Here is a 23822-nt window from a genome sequence, read left to right on the forward strand (position 1 = left end):
TACTTGAAGAGTTTCAAGATGCAGGTGTGGGGGTTCTGGGTGTCTACAGGTGCAGTAGAGAAGTAAATGGTTCGCGCGTACCGACAGAATCAGTCATAACAACTTTTGCTGGCTCCTCCTGTCCTTCTGAGCTCAAGGTCTGGCCGATTGTGTACCATGTGGACCCTCTGCAGCCCCGTCCTCTCCAATGTTCTAACTGCTGGCGATTCGGTCACAGTGGTAAAGCGTGCAAATCAGCGACGCGCTGCCGTCTTTGTGGTCAAGGTCATTCAGCTGACAACTGCGCCTCTGATCAGCCCCTGTGTTGCCTCTGCAACTCCAACCACCTAGCTGATGATGCCAACTGTTTGAAACGCGCTGATGAGCAAAGCCTGTTAGATATAATCCAGGTGAAGCGATGCTCGAGAGCTGATCCTTATGCACATCTTGACCGCAGGAATAACTCATACGCTAGCCGTGCGCGATCTTCTGTTGGGGAACTCGAGTCTAATGTGACTGCTTCTATAGTGTCCACAGTAGAAAAGGCTCTTTCTGAGGTCGTCGAGCGAATGCTGAGCACTTTTACTGAGGCTTTATCGCAGCTAGTTGCAGGCCAATCTGCGCTTCCTCAATCATCTGTTCAGGCGGCGACGTCTGCATCTCTCCCAACTTGTGCTGCTAGTATTAGTCACTCCATGTCGCCTCCAGACGCATCCCAAGTCCCGCCTCCCACCACCGCCCCAGGCAGTGTGTCTAGCGCCGATATTTGCACCACGGATGTTGAAATGCTATACCCTACCCAGAAGCGTCGAGGTCCTTCCTCACCCTCGAAGACAGTTGCTCCGCAACCCAAAGCAAAGAAAGGACCTTCAAAAGTAAGTCCCAAGTCTGATGTGCTGAAAGAGGCTGTTGCTGCCTCTTTCCTCAGTCAGTAATCATGGCGGGTCTCAAAGTTATTCAGTCGAATTGCCGCTCTCTACTTTCTTCCCTTCCAGATCTTGAACTACTTCTTCGTAAACATAATCCAGATATAGTTCTTTTGCAAGAAACGTGGCTCTCTCCACTTAAATCATTTTCAATGATAAACTTCTGTGTTTTCCGAGTTGATCGCGTTACCGGCAGGGGCGGCGGGTTAGTAACTATGATCTGTACCAAAATGTGTCACCGCGCCTCTATTTCGAACAAAATTATGCTCCCTGACTGTGAACTGTTGGCAGTCGACATCTCACTTCCACAGTGCGCAAAAGTTACTATTGCAAACGTCTACTTCCCTGTAGGCGTTCACAGGACTGACAGTTTGGATAGCTTACTTAGCAACGCAAACAGTATAGTCATCGCAGGAGATTTTAATTCGCACCACAGTTCCTGGGGTAGTAGTTCAGACTCCTGCGGCCAGCTTCTTTGGTCATGGATGGCCACGCATGCAGTGCGCTGCTGCAATTCCGGAGCTGTAACCTTTATTCGAGGAGCTTACCGTTCAGTCATAGATTTAACATTAATTACTCGTGGGGTTGGGGTATCTGCATGGTCAACAGAGGACTCGGGTACATCTAGTGACAACTTTCAAATAACTTAACATTCTAACATCTCCCCTCAGAAAAAGTGGAGCGACAATGAAATTTGTAAATCACATTTCATACAAAAAATTAATGTCTGCCTCACTTCCATCTATAGTTAGCTCGAGTCGAGCAGAAAGAGCTCAGCAGTCCTTTTCCTTTCTGCAAGATGCTGCCGAGCATTCTGTATTCTCTGTGTGCACTTCAGCTCCTGACAGACAGCCGTCTCCATGGTGGACGGAGGAGTGTGAGAAGGCATATCGTCGTCGCAAAGCTGCCTGGAAAAGCCTTTCCTATAATCAGAGCCCAGCTAATTGGATAAATTATAAGTTCTCTGCATCTTTCAAACGAACTGTCAAAAAAGCCAAAGAGGAATATAATCAAAATTTAAATACGTATCTCTCAAGTCCCCAAAATAAGAAGGCTCTGTATAGGTTCATGGCGCGCAATAAGAACTCTCTGGCCACCAACTGCACTAAGTCAATAGTGTTGTCTCCTCAGGAGGCTAAGAAAAACCTTGAACAAATCGCCCAGGGGCTGGCTTTGCGTTTTCAGATGCAGAAAACAGAACCATTACTCGCACTCGGCCCAAGCTCGGACTATACTGAGGTTGCTGTGTCGGAGCTCCTACCAACTGTTTCTTCGATGCATTCTGCTGCCCCTGGATCTGATGGGGTTACTGTGGGTATGTTGAAGATTTTAGCGGAAAAACTTCACCACTCATAATCTAGATATCGTCAACGCGTCATTGGAAAACACGTGGATTCCTCAGAGTTGGAAGATTGCGAAAATAATTTTGCTTTTGAAGAATGCAGAGAATGGATTCCAATTAGTCAATATACGGCCAATTGCTTTAACCTCAAATTTAGTCAAGTTGATCGAAAGAGTAGTGCATAGTCGTCTCTCAAAGCACGTTAATGCCGTAAATGGCCTCAGCTCTGCGCAGATTGGCTTTCGTCGGGGATGTTCCATTTGGACCGCGCATGTGGATCTAGAAAGCCGAATCAGACTTTCGATGCGCAAGAGGGAAGTTTCGGCCTTGGTGACACTTGATGTTGCTTAGGTTTTATGACAGCGTGGAACACACGGTCCTTCTTAACAAACTTGCATAGCAACATCTACCGCACTACATTTATGCCTGGATTTGTGAATTTCTAAAAGACAGAATGTTCTTCTGTACAGACGGATCTTTCTGTTCTAATACCTATGTCCAATCCAGAGGTGTGCCGCAAGGATCTGTTCTGTCACCGCTGCTATTTAACATATTGATTCGAGACATCCCCATTCATCCCAACATTACAGTATTTGTATACGCAGACGATATAGCTTTTTTCGCCTCAGAAAAGAATATTCATGCTCTTTACCAGTCTTTGCAGGCATACCTGACTGCTCTTGAAGATTGGTTGGACCAAATTAGTTTATCACTTAATGTTAGCAAGTGCGGCGTGCTGGTATTTCCTCCAGACACCCATTTGTACATCTCGCTAGTCTACCGTACCACCCCAATTCCGCAGGTGGAGTTGGTTAAATACCTAGGTATTATTTACGACCCTAGATTGGACTGGCGCCAGCATTTTAAGAATAATGTTATTAAAGGCGAACGTGCTCTAGGCCGGCTGACACGGATACGCAATAAAAATTTTGGCATGCGTCGCGACACCTTACTGTTACTCTATAAGGCTTATATGAGACCAATTCTGGAATTCGGCTGCGTCTTGTTCTCTGGCAGCGCAAACTATAAGCTGCAGCCTTTAGCCTTACTGGAAAGGCGTGCCCTACGGCTATGCCTAGGGCTCCCAAGATCGGCTTCCAATGCTCTCCTTTATCTGGAAGCCCGTATTCCCGATCTGTATTCTCGCTTCCAACTACTAACGGTGCGTACTTTCCTCAGGTCCTTTGACCCGGCCCCCGGTGTTAATGCTCCCATTTTTCTATCCCACCCACACCTGTTTTTCTCTGCTCATTGGCCACGTTATCAGCTCCCGCAAGTTCGGTTTACGCAGAACCTGTTGGCCCCGCTTCAGGTCGATCTGACCTCCTTGCAACGAGTTGCTGACACGCTGGCTGATCCCGTCTTCTGTTACGACCATATCTTTCCATCCCATGCAAAACACATGCCCGCAAACATCCTAAATGGTCTTCTGGCTGAGCACTTGCACCATTTTCCTGATCATGCTGTTCTCTCCACCGATGCTTCCGGGAGCTGTGAGAAGGCGGCGATTGGGATATACTCACAGGATCTGGCTTTCAACTATTCCGTTCGTATCCCGGATTTATACTCCTGTATTCTTTGCAGAGTTTTTAGCTCTCGGTTTGGCTCTTCTTAGAATTCCGTCGCATGTAGCACCGGTACTTATCCTTGCAGACTGCCTTTCAGTTTTAGTCGCTCTCCACACTTACGGCACCTCTCTATTGATGCGTTTCCTTAGGTTTTTTGTTCCGCGCACAGTAAGGGAGGTCCGCTTTGTTTGGGTACCTGGTCATTCGGGAATCTATTTCAACGAGGTGGCCGATTTTTTGGCAACGTCAGCTCTCACTGCCCCTGTAATATATCCCGTACCGCAGCTTATTATGTTGGAGACCTCCCGTTTCCAGCGGTTCCAACATATCTCAGCCAGCTTGGGTGATCCGTTGCTGAATACCGTGGACTTTCAACATTTAAAGTTCCCATGGAATGTTCGATCATGTAAGACAAGGCGGTGTGAGGTGTCCATGACGCTTCTGCGATGCAGAATCCCCCACCTCAACTTGTACTTATGCAGATGCGGGTTCGCTACGATTAACCTTTGTAACACATGCGGAGAAGTTGAATCAATTGACCATTATCTCCTCTCTTGCCGGCGGTTCGCATTTAAGAGAAAACAGTATTTGGAAGACCCTCTTTCGAGGTTAGGACTCCCTTTGTCTTTACCAGTTCTGCTCTCGTTTGGTGCGAGCGCCACGGGATTCTCGTTAAGCATTATTTGCGGCTACCTTCATGATTACATCATTGCAACTGGGCGCTTACCCTGTTAAATCAATATACAATTCCACTGAATGTCCAAAAGCGTATTTTATTTTGTTTCCTGATGTATCTAATTTGCTTATTATTAACATTTCTAACAATTCATACATATTTTCTGATTTCAAACATTCTACTATTTTACTTCGCTTTTTTCCCGCACTCATACCTCCTTGGCATTCACCACCGCACCTTGGACCATAGAGTTTCTTACTATTACCTAGAGGGAAAGCTGGCGGCGCTGCCCTTCAGCCACCGTGGACGCCCAAAGCATCATGGGGCGGTGAGCTACTTGTTGCGGAACAGTCGTAGTTTTTCGGGAACACAGAGTGGTACTACTCAGACGTTTCATTTCAAAAACGTTGTTCGTGTGTGCGCAGACGACTTTCGCGCGACCGCAGTGTGCAAAAACCATAGTAGTGAAAACGCGACGACACACGACGCCAATAAAAGGTTTTACTCTTCTGAAATGCCATTAAAAAACCTCTTAAAGTATCTAAGCAACAACATTTTTTTTTAAAACATATTTACTTTTAAAAGTGCGCTTGTTAATTACGAAATATTAGTTCTTATAGTGTTCATTGCTTGGCCAATAGGAGAGCGAGTTGTCTCTTATTTTGGGCAAATTTTGCACTTAAATGCTTTTCTGCTCGTTTGTTGCAATCATTAGACAAGATTTTCAATGTCAGGACGTTTGTAGTTATCAAACAGCTTTATTTCTTGATTATTTTTTGGCCAAAAGTTGCAGTTCCGCAACAAGTAGCTCACCGCCCCATGATGCTTTGAGCGCCCATGGTGGCTGAGGTGGTCACGTGGGGTCTCCATGCAAACTCCCATAGACGGCTTGCCAGCTTTCCCTCTAGGTAATAGTAAGAAACTCTATGCCTTGGACAATCCCCCCGCGTGGGTATGTGCCATTTTCATATGGTGAAGAAGAAGAAGGAGACGCGGGGCGTGGCGCAAGCGGCGCGAGGAGACGAGCTTGGGCAACGGGGCAGGCGAGGTCACGGCTGAACGGCTTCTTGAACCCGGGTGACCAGGCCTGGGGAAGCCATCCTCGCCCAGTTCCGCGCAACCAGGAGCCTGCTGTCTCCTGTCTCCTGCCTGCCTCTCGCTGCCTCGGAGAGCGGGCACCGTACCGGGCACAGGCAGGTGCTGCCTGCCCGGAGATCCTACCGGCCTTGTTGTCGGATCGTGCCTGCCGTCCGTGGCTGGGACCCCCTGCTGTGAAAGGGTGCCTTCCAGGCCGTGCCTGGGTGTCCAGACCTGGGCGGCCGTCCTCTCTCTGGTGCGTCATCAGGGCCACTGGTGCTGGTGCTCCGCGCCCGACTCCCGGCCGCTGGGAGAACGGGCCCGCGGTGCTGCTTGGTCCCGGCGCCTTTCTGGCGACGGGCAGCGGAATCTCACACCGGAGCCACTCCTCGACCCTCAGCCGCAAAGCACCCAACCCATCAGAGACTGCTGTCATGTTTTAAGTAAAACCAATTTGTTGTATCTACAGACGTGCTCGGTTTGGGACGATTTTCTGGATCCTCCGGGGCCCTATCTCAGAGGACGCTCGAACCTGCTTGGGGGACTTTCCCCTCACATATTTGGCGTCCGCTACGACAGGACCAGGCCGAGCAGCGTTTGCCAGTTAACGGAGTTTGTGGGACAAGATGAGTGCGCTAGAGCTGGTTGCTGCAGGAGAGCGCATGGGACTTCAGGGAGCCGCACTACGGGCGTATGTTAGTGACGCACTGCGGCGAGCGCGTGAGGACCGTGCAGCTAAACGGCGAGCGGAGATAGCTTGCCGCATGGCAGAGATATCCCATAGTTTGGAAGAATTATCGCGCCTTTAGGAAGAGCATCGTGTGCTCGAGGCGCATGTGGCTTCGTTAGATGCAAAGAAGGCTCTTAGGCTCGTGGACAGTGTTGAGCTCTCACATGACACAAAAGTCCTATTGCCAACGGAACATGAGTCGGGCATCTCTCATTGGAGCGCTGTCGAGGACGTCACAAGAATGGTCAGTGTGAAGCCTAGTACCGAAGCAGCAGCATCTTGCCTAGAAGGCTCTCTAGAAATAAAACTTCGCTCAACGCAGGCCGACAGTGGTGAGGAGCGGGCCCTTATACCGATGTATGAATAGCAAATGACTCAAAGACTGCCTCTAGGAAAAGTAGAGGTTCTTCTACCAGGAGAGGGCACAGCGTTCGAAGAGGAGATTGTTGGTCTTCCGTGTGCTAGGAAGGGAATTGTTGGGCACGGTGTCTTGCAGCACAAGGGTGTAGACGACCACAAATGTACTTGCGAACAGAGTGGCTTCAAGATGCTCAGCATAGTTGGAAGTGTCACGCAAGCAGATGACTGTGGAGGCAATGTGTGTGATTCCTGCCCCTCTAATTTCATTTGTGCTCGGACAGATGGGCATCAGGCGTTGGGTGTATTTCAGTGTGAGTCTACGGAGGTAACTGGCGTCGCCAGAGGTGATGATAGCTTATTGAAGGTGTTTGCAAGTAGCGATCCGCTCAAAGAGCACGTGATACTCACATCGAATTGGCGTTCATTCGCGGATGAAGTAGTATATAAGTTCATGCATTTGGTTACATCGGCCGCATCGAAAAGACATGCCGAGTAAGAGCACATGGAGACAGAATGCAGCATCGTACAGGACTTCGCTGGTAAACATGGATTGGCTCAAGCAGGCCGAGTAGGCATCTATTCTTGTTTGGAAGGCGAAATTTGCGAGAAAATCGAGCGTGGTACTGTAGTGATTTCATGCCAAGCAGGGGATGCAACGCCGCCAGTCCTTGCTGTGAGTAACTGGTTGAAAGAGTCCCAAATATCAGGCTGCCATGAGCTGTGCTTCATTGTAGAAGTTGTGGAAGACAGTGATGTGCTGCCGGAACCACTTTTCGTTAATATCCTTGCCCAACAGAATGGTTTTATTCAGGCTCACGGGAAGGCTGGAGCGAGTCCTCTCTCCTGTGAATTCGGTTCATCCGTTGAAAAGGCGATAGAGCAGGGCATTGTTCTGAATATCGCGAGGGTTCAGGGATTAAGTAAGACTTGATGTTGGGCTAGTCGGTTCATGGTTAGAGCGAAACAAAACTGCGCGAAGGAGACGAGACAAAAGAAAGGCACGAATACACACACACTCGCTCTAACCATGAACCGACTAGCCCAACATCAAGTCTTACTTCGATACATTTCTTCTACTCTGGGCTCTACCACTCTTCCTATGAACAAGGGACAAGCGGCAACTACGTTTGCTAACCTGATCGCACTGTCAACGTGCCAGTCAAGAGTCTGCGCTTTGTGTGTGTGTATTCGTGCCTTTCTTTTGTCCCGTCTTCTTCGCGCAGTTTTGTTTCGCTCTAACCATGAACCGACTAGCCCAACATCAAGTCTTACTTCGATACATTTCTTCTACTCTGGGCTCTACCACTCTTACTATGAACAAGGGACAAGCGTCAACTACCTATGTTAACCTGATCGCCTTGTCAACGTGCCAGTCAAGAGTCTGCGCTTTGTGTGTGTGTATTCGTGCCTTTCTTTTGTCCCGTCTTCTTCGCGCAGTTTTGTTTCGCTCTAACCATGAACCGACTAGCCCAACATCAAGTCTTACTTCGATACATTTCTTCTACTCTGGGCTCTACCACTCTTCCTATGAACAAGGGACAAGCGGCAACTACCTATGTTAACCTGATCACACTGTCAAACGTGCCAGTCAAGAGTCTGCGCTTTGTGTGTGTGTATTCGTGCCTTTCTTTTGTCCCGTCTTCTTCACGCAGTTTTGTTTTGTTGTTCAGGGATTGAAATGGAAAAAACGGCAAAAAGTATCAAGCCCTCGGTTCACTACAATATAGAAAAGATATCTGTGCAGAAGCCGTTGTGCCTTATTTTTCCACCATGTGTTGTTATGAAAACCAGCTTGTTGTTCTGTTGGGTCTTTCGAGTGCCCATTGGTGGTTTTTCCCACACATTTCATAGGTGCGTTTTTAGGCTAGTGTGGGATGGAATCACCTGATGTGGAGTCCAGTGTCCTGTAGTCTTCTGGGATTTTACCTTAATGGCAAACTTTTTTTTTGGTTTCTGCTTTGTGTTTTTTCCGTCGTTTCGGCGGCCAGTGTGCCATGTGAACAGCATTTTTGTGTTTTTTTTTTTTGCAGTAGTATTCCTGTCCTTTCTGTCTTTAGGCGGTGTACTCTGTGTATAACCTTGCCCCATAGATAGAACTCTGTCGCTGTGACGTTCTTTTGACTGGTCGGGTAACCAATCTTTTTTGTGTGAACTTCCTTTGGTGGTGTCTCTGCAGTTATGTTTTGCTGTGTGTTTTGCGTGTGTGTGAAACACTGTCGACAGCCAGTGAACGGTGGTGCGCGTGTGTAAGTGTTCAATGTGGTGTGGTGCAGTGCTCCGACTAGTGCTTGGTGCAAAAGTTTTTTTTTTCTGAAAAAAAAAACTTCTCAAAGGGGGGGGGGCATATTTGTGATGCGCCTCCAGCGCCCTTCAGCACTAGCGGCGGCCTGACGCTCTTTTAGGAAAGAGAAGGAAGAACAAATAGAAGACAGACGCGGGGCGTGGCGCAAGCGGCGCGAGGAGACGAGCTTGGGCAACGGAGCAGGCGAGGTCACGGCTGAACGGCTTCTTGAACCTGGGTGACCAGGGCTGGGGAAGCCATCCTCGCCCGGTTCCCCGCAACCAGGAGCCTGCTGTCTGCTGTCTCCTGCCTGCCTCTCGCTGCCTCGGAGAGCGGGCGCCGCACCGGGCACAGGCAGGTGCTGCCTGCCCGGAGATCCTGCCGGCCTTGCTGTCGGATCGTGCCTGCCGTCCCGTGGCTGGGACCCCCTGCTGTGAAAGGGTGCCTTCCTGGCCGTGCCCGGGTGTCCAGACCTGGGCGGCCGTCCTCTCTCTAGTGCGTCGTCAGGGCCACTGGTGCTGGTTCTCCGCGCCCGACTCACGGCCGCTGGGAGAACGGGCCCGCGGTGGTGCTTGGCCCCGGCGCCTTTCTGGCGACGGGCAGCGGAATCTGACACCGGAGCCACTCCTCGACCCTCGGCCGCAAAGCACCCAACCCATCAGAGACTGCTCTACTGTTTTAAGTAAAACCTTTTTGTTGTATCTACAGACGTGCTCGGTTTGGGACGAATTCCTGGATCCTCCGGGGCCCCACCTCGGAGGACGCTCGAACATGCTTGGGGGACTTTCCCCTCACAGTGTGCATGCATTTTCGTCGCGTTGGTTGTGCACGTGGTTGGGCTCCGCCGTGCAGTCAAGGATGTCTTATTGTGATGCGTCGCGCGGTTCCAAGACGAGCAGTGGAGACGATGGTGGGAGGGGGGGGGGGTTCGCTGAAGGGGAGAGAGTCATTTTCCTTTACACAGGTTTTGTGGTTCCGAGAAAAGTCCTCGAGCTGAAAGGTGGAGACAGGGAGATCGTGGAAGGATGCACGAACAGCGAAGCGTCTAGCTGCGCGCGAGGGAAAACAGCTTTGAGAAAGTGACAACCAAAAAGAAAAAATAGCGCTTCGCGGGGTGGGCTTAGCCCGCTACCTGGAAAAGGGCGCTGCCGGGAGAACAGGTGGGGAGATATTGGACTGGAAGACTTGAAAGAGAGAGGGAAAGGCGCCAAAACACGTGAAAAGGATTTGGAATTTTTGGAGAATGAGTCACATGGCCACAGGCAGTATGGAAAGGAATACCTACAAGGAACAAGTGGATGGGAAACACGGAAGCGTCAAAGTATTGCTACAAGCCTGCAGGAAAAGCCTGAAAATTTTGAAGTGAAAAACTTGGAGCTTCAAGGTGAATTTCGCCAAAACGACTTCAGACACTCGCGTATTTTGTGGGGCCGTATCATGTGGCTTCTGTTAGTTCAAGATAGCTTAAAATGTTACCACATAATAACAAGAATATAAAGCAAAAAAAAATATCCGAGCAGAATGCGCGCCCTTTCATAGTTTCATGTATCATACATGATAGGTTAACATGCGTCTAACGCCAGTTGTCAGTCCCTTTATTCAGTGGCCGTCGAAGAATCCTCAAATTGTTTGTTGGTGTGGAAGTTTCGCGCAAAGAAAGCAAAAACAGACAAAGGCATGTTGAATTGCGGTTAGCAACTACTTTCGTTGGTTTCATCAATAAAGGTGATGTTCAAAAGAAAAAAAAACTTGCGAGTAAATATGCAAAGACGTGAGCAAGAGCTATATAGCCCCCAATGCAAATGACGCAACAGAAGAATAAAACGGACAAAAACAACAATTTCCAACGCTACGATTTGCAGAAAGGAAGGAAGGAAACAGGAAATCCGAAAATACGGGAAAGGCGCGATCACAGGCCACGACGTAGGGAAGCGTAGGAATCGCTTAGCACGTGTCCGCGTGCGTTTATGAAGCACCCGCCTAATATTTCACAAGCGCAACGCATAATTCGAAATTACGAGGCCATTGCTTCGTTTCTGGACGTTGACAAAACTGCGCACAATTTCAGTTTAGCGAATGCACTTGCACTAATCTATTACGTTTGTATCGCGAACTCCATGAGGCAGACGACAGCTGCGCACTGCGGCAGTGAATTCCTAGAGCAAATAAAAAAGTGGTTTTTTTATTTCAAAAAGTTAATCAAATGAAACTTATTTGATTTTTGTTGAAGGCGCCTGTTGACAATTTTTGTTGAAGGCGTCTCGGGTGTAATCAGAACGCTGTTGTCTATTGGAAGATCTTCACATTTGTCTGTAGCTTCTTTTCTCTGTTGCGTTTTATTTTGCTGTATTGAATTTTACTATTAATGTACTTACCCCCTACAATAATGCATCTGAGGGCGCTGTAGGTACATTGAATAAATAAATAAAATATACAGTTTTCTTAAATAGCATAGCCAATTCTGGCAAACAGGGGGGGAACTCTGGCTAACACGGCCGATGATAGCCATGATTTCAAAATGGCACAACCGACTATGGCGAAAAGTGGAAAAATTCTGGCTAACCTGGCCCATGATAGCAGGATTTTGTGATGGCTCAACCGACATTGGCAAAGAGTGGGAAAATTCTGGCTAACCTGGCCCACTACAGCCACGATTTTGTAATGGCACAGCCAGTATTGGGAAAGTGATGGGCACAGCAAGTATTGGGAAATTGATGGACAACCAGGGCCATCATTGGATGCGGCAGTGAGTGGTTCAGCCAATATTGGAAACTCATTGGGAACTCTGGGCCTAGTTAGGGTCATTCTTTGCCAACAGTATTCCAATATTGGCCCACTGTCATGTGCTACCTGGGAAGGACGACAGAAAAGACAACGGGATAAGAAAACTGGCAAAAGAAAATTGGCTGTTATTTCATATAAACATATAGACAACATATAGACAATAGAGTAAACGTAAACGTTTTAATTTCAGGCCCGAATAAGTTGAGCGCCCTGTGCACGAAAAGCACTTCCGTAAACCAGGCAAAGGCCGCTTGCAGACTCAGGCACCAAAAGCGATTTGTAAGATGCGTAGAAAGCGTAGTGTACAAGGTGCCCTTGACATGTAGCAAATATTATATAGGGCAGACAGGAAGATGCATAAACGAGAAGTTAGGAGAGCATAATTACAACGTGGAAAGCAAAAGAGGTGGGCACTTGAGCATCAATTGTCTGAAGTGCAAGGACAAAAGGAAGAAAAGCAAGGAAGCCCGCCGTCCCGTTTTTCACAGTTGTAAAGTACTTTTTAAAAGTAAATGTCAAAAAACTGGAGAGTCTGCGGAGGCTCTTGAGATAGCCCGAGCGGGTGATAATTGCGTAAGCGCTGCATCAAATTTGTTGCCAGAAAGAGACGTCCTATCTTACCTCGGGCACGCCGGTTGTCTGAAAGAACGTGCCAGCTATCACTCGTTGGTAATGTTCTTGTAAGCATGCGCCGGCAATCACCATAAATCCTTTCTACCTACAGCAATAGAAAATTGGAACCAGTTACCAGACCACATTGTAAATAAGCGTGACGCCAGTAAATTTAGAGACACACTAATCGAACATTACAGCAAAGGAAAATACAACCTCATGCTTTGATTTTTACCATTTATTTTTCTTGTTACTATTCCCTCCTTTAGCCTATCCGCCACCATGTATTGATTAGAACCGCTTCTTAACATTTCACAGAGTATACCAGTTCTATTTTTGTTTTTCTTTTTTTCTTCTTGCATTGCATTGTATCTTACTGTATTAACATTGTTATTCTCTTTACATTGTATTTCAACTCTTCCCCCCCCCCCTTATATAATGCCCGAAAGGGGCTTTTAAGGATACAATAAATGAATGAATGAGTATAAAATTGTTTTTCGCATGAAATACAATCAGTTGAAAATAAGCGCTTTGTATGTCTCTCCTTTTCTGTCGTCTTTGTCCTTTGTGGGGTTTAAATGGGGACATATAAATACGTTCTTCCCGCTTAACCACGGCTGACCCAGTTCAAAACCGCGCAGACCCCACCCCGTGGTAGCGAGCACTCGCCAACCACGGCGGGCCTTGCTCTGCGCGAACAAAGCAACGACACACTGGCTGACACAAACAAGGCACTTATTGTTATAACAACAATAGGGCGAGCTAGCAACAAAATACACTGAGGAATCGAGGATGCCACACTCACCAGAACGGTTACGAGGGAACGTTCGCCCACGCTAGGGCAAAGGGGAAGCTCCGAGAACGGACGGGACGGGGTGGCTGGAGCCTGCTCCCACCACGAGGCGCCCACGGTGATGAGCGGAGCGGCGCGCGACACGTCCGCGTGCTTCCCAGATGCCGAGCAGAAGAGAACCGTCTCTCCCCACGCGCGCGCGCATTACAACGCGATCCGTGGCGCTAGGTTCGCTGCGACGCGAGCGCCATCCCCTGTTGGTTAAAGTAACACAACTGAGACGGGTGCCTTGCGGGGAAGCTAACGCATGGGGCGAATGCGTGCCCACATCCCCCAAACTTTAAATAGACTCCCCCCCTCCACCCCCCCCCCCCCCGCGCCTGCAAGTTACATGCTATGGAGGAGTCTCCTGTAAATGTCTGTAAATAATATTCCATCCTTGGAAAAAAGAAGAGCACTTGCTAGGTTAAAATTTCTTTTTTCACTTTATCACCAACAGTTCAATTTCTCTTCCAAGGACTACCTGCGCCCACGCTTAACCCGGCATACTAGGAACGTTCATGACCACAGCCTTACGCCGTTCTTTGCCCGTACAAACCTTTTTAAAAACTCTTTTTTTGTTCGCACTATCGCTCAGTGGAACAGCTTGCCAGCTCTCGTCTTTTCTGCGCGTAATGTTCATGATTTTGAAGAACGCTTGTTCCCTATCATCTGAGTTCTGTTTGTAATCCTACGCCTGGTGTTTTATAATATTTCTTCCTGTTTTTTTTTCTTTTTGACAATGTTGTTCATACAGCAACCTTTTACTTTTGACTGCCTTTATGTTGATCATTCAGGTGTTTTGTAGTGTTTGTTTTCTTTCTTTCTTTTTTGTAGTTTGGTGTGATCTTTGGCTGTTGTTAAATTGCCCACTCTGCTTGGCCCTCGGGCTGCAGTATTTTGTAAATAAAATAAATAAATAAATAATACACTTGTGGCAGGTCTTGCAGCGGAGGTCACGCCGACAGCGTGCACGCAGTCTTCCGCGGTATTCCGAAGGCGGCGTGAAGGTCTCCGCTGGGACGACTCGCATGGCCCGCGGACTACGTGTACGCAGGCACGCTAAGAGGAGGGCCGGTTCACCACTGTAGGCCAGGATTCTGCAGTACTCGCCAGGGAAACAGCAGCCGGAGGTGGCTGCTCTCTGGTCTCGCCTAGAGAGCCTACATGCCCGTCTTTTAGGGTGGTGCCAGTTGGGTCCAAAGTTGCCTAACGGCGGCTGTGGCGACTGCCAAACTTGCCGGGCCGCCATCTTGGTCCCCAGCGTATGCGCTGCCTGCTTTGAGAAGCGCCCTGCTCGCGTGAGGAATATCGACAAAGCACCTTTTCAAGACCAACCTCCTGCTGAACACGATCGAGACTGCAGGAACGATCGTTTACTGCGGCATTCACATCTTTGGTAAAGGCTATTCGTAGAAGCGCGCGAGTACGCGTTTTGCAAATTCGTTATCTCGTTTCTCATATTCAGAATGTTGCTAAGGCGTAAGTAACTTTTCCCAGGTGAAATCGTGCAACAGACAGGAAAACATCTGAGCATTAGCTACTAAGGTGGAAGCACTCTTACGCCGCTTCGTTTTGCCAGAATTGCGTTACCTTGGTGGCATTGAAGTAACCCGTCTGGCTTTTATCTCGCCTTTCTTCGATGTCATTTTTAATCCAGAAAACGACTCTTTCTTTTTTTCTGTTAATGGCGTGAAGGCGCTGGATTAAATAGACATTGATTTCGCTAGTTCATTTTCAAGTTTTCATCTTTTATGTACATGTAAATTGTTCCCAAAAAATTGTAAAAGTACGAGTATTCTATATTTACGCCGTTATAATGATTAAGTGTGTAACGTCACCAATTGCGCATTTTTGTGCAGATACAAGGCGTTCAGGAGAGATTTTGCTAGGGTACCTCGCAAACAATGCTTACACATTGCCGGAGCATTGCCATTCTGAAAATAAGAAAAATGCTGCACGTAAACTAGGCCACAATTGCACTACCCTCCGAGTCAATTCCCTGAAGCATCCTACAGAAACTAGCGAACTGAACGTGCCCAATGTATCGATTTAATGCGTAGCCATGCATTTATTAAGGCGAAAGCCTTTAATGTCTCATCGTTGTAAGCAGCAGTTGTCGACAGAAATGTCACGCTTTTCAGTTGGTCCAAACGGTCGTGACGTCACAGTGCGCGAATTTCAAACGGGGCCAATTGTACTTTGGCTAGTAACCAGGCAACCAATTGAAGGGATCGTATAGTGATGCTCCAAGTAAGTGGGACTGACTTAGTTAATTGCTTAATTACTCAATTAGCCTAAACAACTTTTATAGTCAGGCCATATAAATAAATAAAACCGAGTAAGAAATTGGTCGAGCTCGGGAATCGAACCCCGGTCTTCGGAGTGTGAGACGAGCATGATATTGCCGCGTATCATTGTAGTGCCCGTTCTTTCGCGCAAGGCAGCAGGAAAGGGGTGTTATCATTTTTGTTCGTGACGCGAGAAGCGACCGGACTTATCTCGATTGATCACAGCCATGAAGAGCTGCATCTACGTGTTTCCAGATTAGTCTAGGTGATCTCGACCTTTTATCTCGAAGTTTCCTTGCTGGCTTTAAATTGAACGATGCCGCGAGCAGCGGGCATTCGTAGTTCGACGACCAAGGAGCCCGCTTGTTGCTTACGCCGCCGCCGAGTGATTCAGTTCTTTTGTGGGCGCAAGTCAGCCCAAATAAAGAGCTTCGTTTCCAAGACTGGTTGGTGTCTTCCTGACCGCTGGACTGCCGTCACTACAACGTGAAATCTTCCGTGTTTCCGTGTTTATTTCCGTGTTTATTTTCAATTTAAAGCCGGCAAGGAAACTTCGAGATAAAAGGTCGAGATCACCTAGACTAATCTGGAAACACGTAGATGCAGCTCTTCATGGCTGTGATCAATCGAGATAAGTCCGGTCGCTTCTCGCGTCACGAACAAAAATGATAACACCCCTTTCCTGCTGCCTTGCGCGAAAGAACGGGCACTACAATGATACGCGGCAATATCCACCCCGCCATGCCAGCACGATGGTTTGGGAAGAACAAAGGTGCGTCTAGTGAATACGGTGTCTTCGCTCACTCCCATCCTCCTCCCTTCCCTTCCGGCGAGGTTTAGGTGTCCACCGAGATATGAGAGACTGACACATTTCATTTCCTCAAAAACCAATTTACCGACGAGAGAGGCATAGAACCGAATGGGCGGAGGCGTTCTATGGACTCCTGGAAGCGTTGCAAGACGCTGTCGCGTTCCACTCTTACAGGCGAAGCTTAACATCTTAACCACACATCAGTGACCGCACTTTAGGTCAAAAAAGTGCCCCCCTGAATTTTGACGGGTGTCCAACGAGATATGTGAGACAGTTACTGCTTAATTTCCTTTCCTCAAATACAATTTTCATTTTCTTCATTACGGGCCATCTTTGTCTTTCTTCTTCCACTCCCACTTCCTCCCTTCCTCTACGGTGCGGTTCAGGTGTCCACCGAGATGACAGAGAATTACTGCGCCATTTCCTTTCCTCAAAAGCGTTCAAAGGGCAAGGCATCGCGCCGAACGGGTGGTGGTGTTCCGTGGCCTGCCTGGCAGCGCTACAACACGCTGTCGCGTTTCACTCCTAAAGGCGAAGCTTAAGCGTCATTAATTAGCAGTTAATTAGTATTCAGGCACAAATCAGTAATTAAGCATTAGTTAGTGAATTGTCGTCACTTAGCAATTAGCACTCAATTACATGTGACGCCACCAGTGCCACAGAAGCAGTGAAAGTGGTGCGGAAAACGCTTTCGCCTCTACGCACTTTAGACAGTCAAAGTGCCTCCTGAATTTTTTAAGAAATATAGAAGTTGCTTTTGCGACACACAATAGCGCATTTATGACTCAACTGCCAAGTCGGCGTAGCTTCAAGCGACCTTTTAGCCGCCGCGGTGGCTCAGTGGCTATGGTGCTCGGCTGGTGGCCCGAAAGACGCGGGTTCGATCCCGGCCGCGGCGGTTGAATTTCTTTGGAGGAGAAATTCGAGGCCCGTGTACTGTGCGATGTCAGTGCACGTTAAAGAACCCCAGGTGGTCGAAATTTCCGGAGCCCTCCACTACGGCGTCTCTCATAGTCTCAGTCGCTTTGGGACGTTAAACCCCATAAACCAACCAACCAAGCGACCTTTTATTTATATGTATTTTAGTGGGGAAGACACACAATTCACAACAGGTTACTTTATTGCAATGCTTACCTGACATGCAACAACCCGCTCGACGAATCACAGGGGCACATGGGAAATCCAACAGGCATTTAAACGTATGTCGGAATTATGAACAGTAGTATCAGATTTCAAACAGCACTTTGCCTAACACGGTAAGGCATATAAAAGCAACATTGATCATTTTCGACTTTTTCAATGCATGTACTGAAAAAGCAACCTGAAAACAGAGCGGCTAGAAGCCAAATTAAAGCCAAAATGAGCTGCACAAGTGCACAATGCTGATGCGAGCAAAGCAGCCATTTTACACAGTTGCACAATGCTGGCGCCAGCAAAGCAGACAAAACCATTTTACGACAAAGCAGCTGGAGAAGAGTACAGTTTGCTACACTGATCACAGTGGGAAAGCAATTAATGCTATAATACCTGCGTCAGTTGTACTTTGAGCATGGACACATACACGAACAGAATCATTGGAGAAACCAACATACATAAGGAAATCAATTACCTCAAGCAAAACGCTGAAAATTACATGACATGGTAAAATAATGTACAGAACAAATTCGTCTTTAGCAACGTGCACTTAGCAATGACAGCAATAAACCAAGTTAACAAAAGGCCTGATTTGAATGAAAGCATGCTAGCGTTTTTTGGTTTTTGTACCTTTTGCAAGCTGTGATGAACAGTAAAAAGAAAATTTAACAGGAAAATATTTTACAGCTATTTTGAACACACAACTATGTAATGTTACGCAGAAAAGGTAAAAATTTCCCTTGATCATCAATGTGCGGCATTGAAGTTTCGTAGAGTCCGTAACAAACGCACAGTCCGAAACGAGTCAACGCGGAGCCTCTCGTATTAACGCACTGCAGGTGTCTTCAAATAAAAAAAAAATTGTCGCAACTGCAGCACTACTGTGAAGTCTAATGCTGAATTCCAATGGCAGATCGAGACCGCTCCGTCGGATCGCGTACGGAGCGCGTCGGAGGAGGAGGAGGAGGAAAACGTTTATTTCTATTTACAGTGAGAGGTCGATGGGGCGAGCCGGAAGGGCCCGCCCCTTACAAACACTAGGAGGGATCCCTAGTCCGGGATCCCTGTAGCTTCCGCAGCGGCCCGGGCTCTAGCTACCAATGCCTGTTGGGCATGGAGTTCGGAGCAGCCGCGCAGGGCAGCTTCCCAGTCCTCTCGAGTGGGGTGGAGGTGGGGTGGGTAGGCAGGATTGGAAGGGCATGCCCACACCATGTGGTAGGTGTCCGAAAACTCCTCCTCAAAGTGTGGGCACGCGCCCGAGAAAGAAGAATTGAAGTGCTTAAGTACTGCCGGGCACAGTACAGTATTGGTATAGAGGCGGAGAAGCCAGCGCTCCTCCACCCTGGTGAGGCCTTTACAGGGAGGGGGATAGAGACCATGAAAATTTTGATAAAGAGAGGTGACCTCTTTAAAGGTGATGGCCGGATTGAAATTGAATTCCGGATCAGGCTGCGGATGAGGCGACGCCCGGTGAGTAAGCGCGCGGGCGGCAGTGTCGGCTGCCTCGTTCCCCTCAAGACCCGCATGAGCCGGAGCCCACACGATGGTACGATGGGTCGGAAACCCTGTGTATTCGCATGCGTGGAGAATTTTGAAAGCACGGTCTGGAATATACCCTTGCTCAATATTGCGGCAGGCGCCCCTGGAGTCCGTAATAATGACTCGGGACTCTGAATCTGCGGCGGCCAGTGCAATGGCGATCTCTTCCGCAAATGTAATGTTTGGGGCACGGAAAGTAAGGCCCTGAACTGTAGTGTTTTGGTGGATGACGGCCGCCGTGTACCAACCCCCATGGTGTGGGCCGGCCGCATCCACATAGAAGACACCTGGCTTATGGCCATATTGTTGAGAAATAGCCTCCGCCCGCGCGAGACGGCGACCATCATGGGTGTCTGCAGTCATGTTCTTCGGAAGGGGTCGCACCTGGAGTGCAAAGCGCCAGGCTTCAGGGATGCGGACCCGTTCTTCTGTATGTGTTGCGTAGGATATGTGTAAGCGGGTCAGAAGGCGGCTCCCCGCAGGTGTTTTGCTTACGCGCAAGTATTGATTGTTAAGATGAGCTTCTCGTAACTCCCCAAAGGTGTTGGTCATCCCCAGACCGGAGCGCGTAGATTTGCCACCTCCCAGTTTGCGATTGGAATGCCAGTGCTCCCTCGGGAGCGCGACGCCAGCGCCGCAGCGGCGAGCCGCGGAAACTAGGCGCGCCGCCGGAGCGGACGCCCTGCTAGCTTCGTGTTCGAGTGCGACAGGAGTTGCGCGAGGCGCGATCTCCGCGTTGACAGACGCCGTCTCGGCGAAACAAAAAGGAGGTAGTACGAAGGCCGTAATGTAAAACCAAAACCAAAGCGTATGTACAGGATGGTCCACTCTCCGTGAACACGCGAGTATGCGGCCGCGGTCTTCGGAGAGCCAGTGAGCCTGTCCCTACCGTTCACGAAAGAAGTGGCGGACGACGCGCAGGCAAGTTGCTCGCTGCTCGATTTTCCAGCCTTGCAACTACGAGACGCAAGCCGCTGAACCAATCAGCGAGACAGTCGAGCTTTCGGCAACGACGCCGCCCGCGGACACGCCGAGCGACGAACTGCGCTGCCCCCCGGCCAACGTTTCTCCCTGGCTTCCGTAGTCGTCGCTAAGCCTAACTGTTTTTCATCGATGCCGCAGCTGAGGGCGCTTCGGAATTGGCCAGCGCTGTAGTAAAGGTGCTACTCGCGTCACCGTTTTACTGTGTTCCTCGTCTCATAATAAAATAAAGACATGATCGATTTCTGCGACGCCTCCAACAGCGGAGCTAGCAGACAGCAGGCCAGCCGCACTGGGCATCAGGAAGAAATCTGCTTGTATCTCAGTTATCACTTCTACCAGCAACTCGGTATTGGCCAACGATCCTCAAAAATGATTCATTTTTTACATTCCTCTACTCCAGGGCTTGTTATGAACGCGAACAAAGAATATTAGCGCACTTTTCTCACGCCGGCGGCAGGCATATACAGGCCGGCAGCTCCACACTCGCTGTCCGTTTCAGACGAATCTTCACTGCTGGACTCTGAGCTTTCAGTGCCCGAGTCTGAACTGTCACTTCCATGAAGCAAAATTAGTGCCGCACGGCTCGAAGCAAGATCATTGCCGTCCACTGTTGACTGGAAAGTGCCCGTCTGTCCCGGCTCGCCCGGCTCACCACGTAGCGACGACAGGAACGAAGCGGCTGCTGCTGGTCGCGACAGGAAGCAGACGCGGTGGAAAAGAAAACGTCACGCGAGGTTCCGGTCAAATCCGCCGATTTCGGCAGATCAAGAATCGTTGCTGCACGGAGCGATCCGGGATTTACGCCTGATCCCGATCTGCCATTGGAACATACAACTCGCGCTCCCATTTTACCATTGGAATACGACTGATCCAAACCGAGCAGAAAAACTTGATCCCGATCTGCCATTGGAATTCAACATAAACTGACTGCAGAGCTATTCCAAGTTTGCGGCAGCACAGGTTTTGCTCGATGGCCCGTTTACCCGTTGTGCATGCAGCTGTCGCAGGTAAATCTTCAGTCTAGTTTTAAGCATGAAATGCTTTTAGCCCCCGTTGTCGGCAGTGTGGTGACGTCACGCCGAGACCGAGAGCCATCATCCGGGCACTGAAATCCACTCATCCGGGCACTGAATTCCAGTCATCCGGGCTCTGAAACGGGAACTTCCGGGCACCGTACAAGACTTGACGAGATTTCACGAGACTCTATAAGCCCTCCTACGCGACCGGCATGCAAGCGTCGGTTGGTCTCCAAAGGAGTCACAAAAAATAACTGCTGCCAGTGCCTTCTCAATGTTTATCAAGATATCATCGCTGTGCGTTTGATAATGCACGGAATTATAATTTCCGATTTCTAATAACGCGTGCAAAAAGCACATAAATGCCACGATACACTTCGTTGTCATACGTGAACTCTTAGGGGCTTCGCGCATCGAAGCAAAGCCGCGCAGGCGCACAGGGGCCCGGGGGAGAAGCGCTGCGTTCAAAGGGCAAGGCATCGCGCCGAACGGGTGGTGGCGTTCCTCCCTTCCATTACGGTGTGGTTCGGGTGTCCACCGAGATGGCAGAGAATTACTGCGCCATTTCCTTTCCTCAAAAAACCTTGCGTTCAAATGGCAAGGCATCGCGCTGAACGGGTGATGGCGTTCCTCCCTTCCTGTACGGTGCGGTTCGGGTGTCCACCGAGATGACATTAGGCCCGTAAACATTTCATGCTTACTCTACTCTCGGTTACGGGAGAGGCAGAGATTTTTTGTCTGTATATATATATTTAAGGCCCCACCCAACCTGCCACCCTGGCAGTTTGCAGTTAATGGTTAATCGCGAGAACTCGCTCAAAGTTGTCAGCGCGAAATACGAGCGGAGGAAGTCGCAATAGCTCTCGCTGCCGCCGATCCAAATTCGAAAACGGTAATCACAGACTCTCGCCGGGCCTGTGAACATTATCTTGCAGGCGAAATATCACCTCTTGCCTCGCAAATTCTAAGACGCGCTCTCGCCGATCCAACTCACACAAAAGTGATCTGGGCTCCTGGCCACCAGGGTCTACGAGGCAATGAGGCCGCTGCTGCGGCCGCCCGAGCGCTCACACACCGGGCTCCTCATACTAGCTTTCATGGCTCAGAAGCTCATAAACCGCTTCTGCGGTTCCGCGAAATCCTAATTTTTTACATTCTTTTCGAGAAGCATCTTCTCTACCTTAGGCTTGTGCAAGTCACAACATCCTATGTGCATTTCTACACACTTCTACAGGGCATTCAAAATGCTAGAAAATGGTTCCTTGAGCCTCATGACTTCATCCATTTCTGCAAAAGTTTTGAAGTTCTCTTCTCAATCTATCAAAATACTCATTACAACCTGGCTTGCCTGAATGAGGTTTCCAGAATTCTTGACATATTCCTTCAGGTGAACAAGGCTGCTGTGTTCGACAAAAGTACTGTCAGTCAATACTTTTTCACAGCTCTTGCAGCTGTCGACAGAATTCATAATGGACTTGAGAAGAAAACCACCCACATAATCTATGATGTCGCACTCCGCAGTCGTCAGACCGACCACAAACAGGTTCTCCAACTCTCCAGACTACTGGCTGGGGCCTTCTGCCAGCTTCTCCACGCTTGGATGAAGGAGGTCAGTAAATGACTACTGTCATCAATGTTGTAGCTATAAGATTTAGGTGTATGGAGCAACTGGCTAACACAAAGGGCCTTCAATGCGTCTTTCACACCGTACGCACTTGGTACAGGTTTCCTGAGCCTCACTACTGGGAAAATATTTTCAAGGCAATCCTGGATTAACCTAGCAGTGAGGAGGTACAAGTATCCGCGCTTTGCCAGGAGCTCCTCCGACAGGCGCAGTAGAACAGCTGTCGGCACCAAGAGACCGGCTTGAGATACAACCGGTACAAAGGTACAACCGGTACAAAAATGAGGTTCATTACATCTAAGGTGCTGCTTGCGCTTAAAATAATGAAAATGAGCACAAGACCATTGTGCACTATAGCAATGTAAATAACAGTACCGGAGTGCAGTTGTCCTCCTAAGTGCATTCCCGGACAATTTCGCACTTACGTGGCAAATTATTAGCGGTGAACAATTTTTCGAACCACTCATTCAGCGAGTACACGAAATATTTGCTAGAGAAGCAGCAGAAAAAAGCGAGCAACACAGATGAAAATTAACGAAACCAAAGCAGCGGTTGTGGTTGTTGGCGCGGCAAATCGATGGCGACGGCTATGGGTCAGTGAACGATGTGTTCGCATTTCAAGCCATTCCATAGTATCGAATGTCTTTGCAGAGCTTCATCGTCTTGAATGCATCGCTGCTGAACTGCGGCATGAAATTCGTGTAGTACCACAACACGGTAGTGGAGTTGAATGAAATTAGGTATGGAGGTATCTGTGGAGCGGGGGTATATAACTTCTCTTGGAACGGGATGTTCTCTTTTTGTAGTTCACAAATATGTGCGAATTCAAAAACAAGTTTAAGTAGGTAGGTTTGCGAAAAAATGTATGCGCTAAGAATTAACCGATACCAAATTAATTTCCATAAGGCTACAGCACCAACCATGTACTCTGAAGTCATTTCAAAAAGACACTTCTTTTCCCAAGTGACAGCGCGCACAATGAGTGGCATTCTTTCTAAGAAGTGCACTTCGTGGAAATGCCACCACACTTGTCCGTGGGCAGCTCTATAAGAGGCACCGTGGCTGCGTATAATTCAGCCTTGTCTTTTATTTAAACGCTAGAGTTGTGTTGCCGCCGTTGGTATTCATCTAACTTCGGTTTGGTTACGCCAAATTATAAAAAGTCACTAAAACCTAACAGCGAACGTCTACTGATACTCGCTGGGCACAGTCTCTGCGTTCCGCACCTAACGTTCATTGATGTATCTACGATCGTT

At 48.7% G+C, this 23822-nt stretch overlaps 1 pseudogene; it reads right to left on the bottom strand.

The window, feature by feature from the left end:
- LOC149360935 (uncharacterized) overlaps positions 1-23504 on the bottom strand; it is a 52712-nt pseudogene extending 29208 nt beyond the window's left edge.
- Between the last annotated feature and the right edge of the window lie 318 nt (positions 23505-23822).

The sequence above is a fragment of the Amblyomma mixtum genome, chromosome 2, assembly GCF_055824585.1.
Source record: "Amblyomma mixtum isolate Tamu chromosome 2, ASM5582458v1, whole genome shotgun sequence".
NCBI lineage: Eukaryota > Metazoa > Arthropoda > Arachnida > Ixodida > Ixodidae > Amblyomma > Amblyomma mixtum.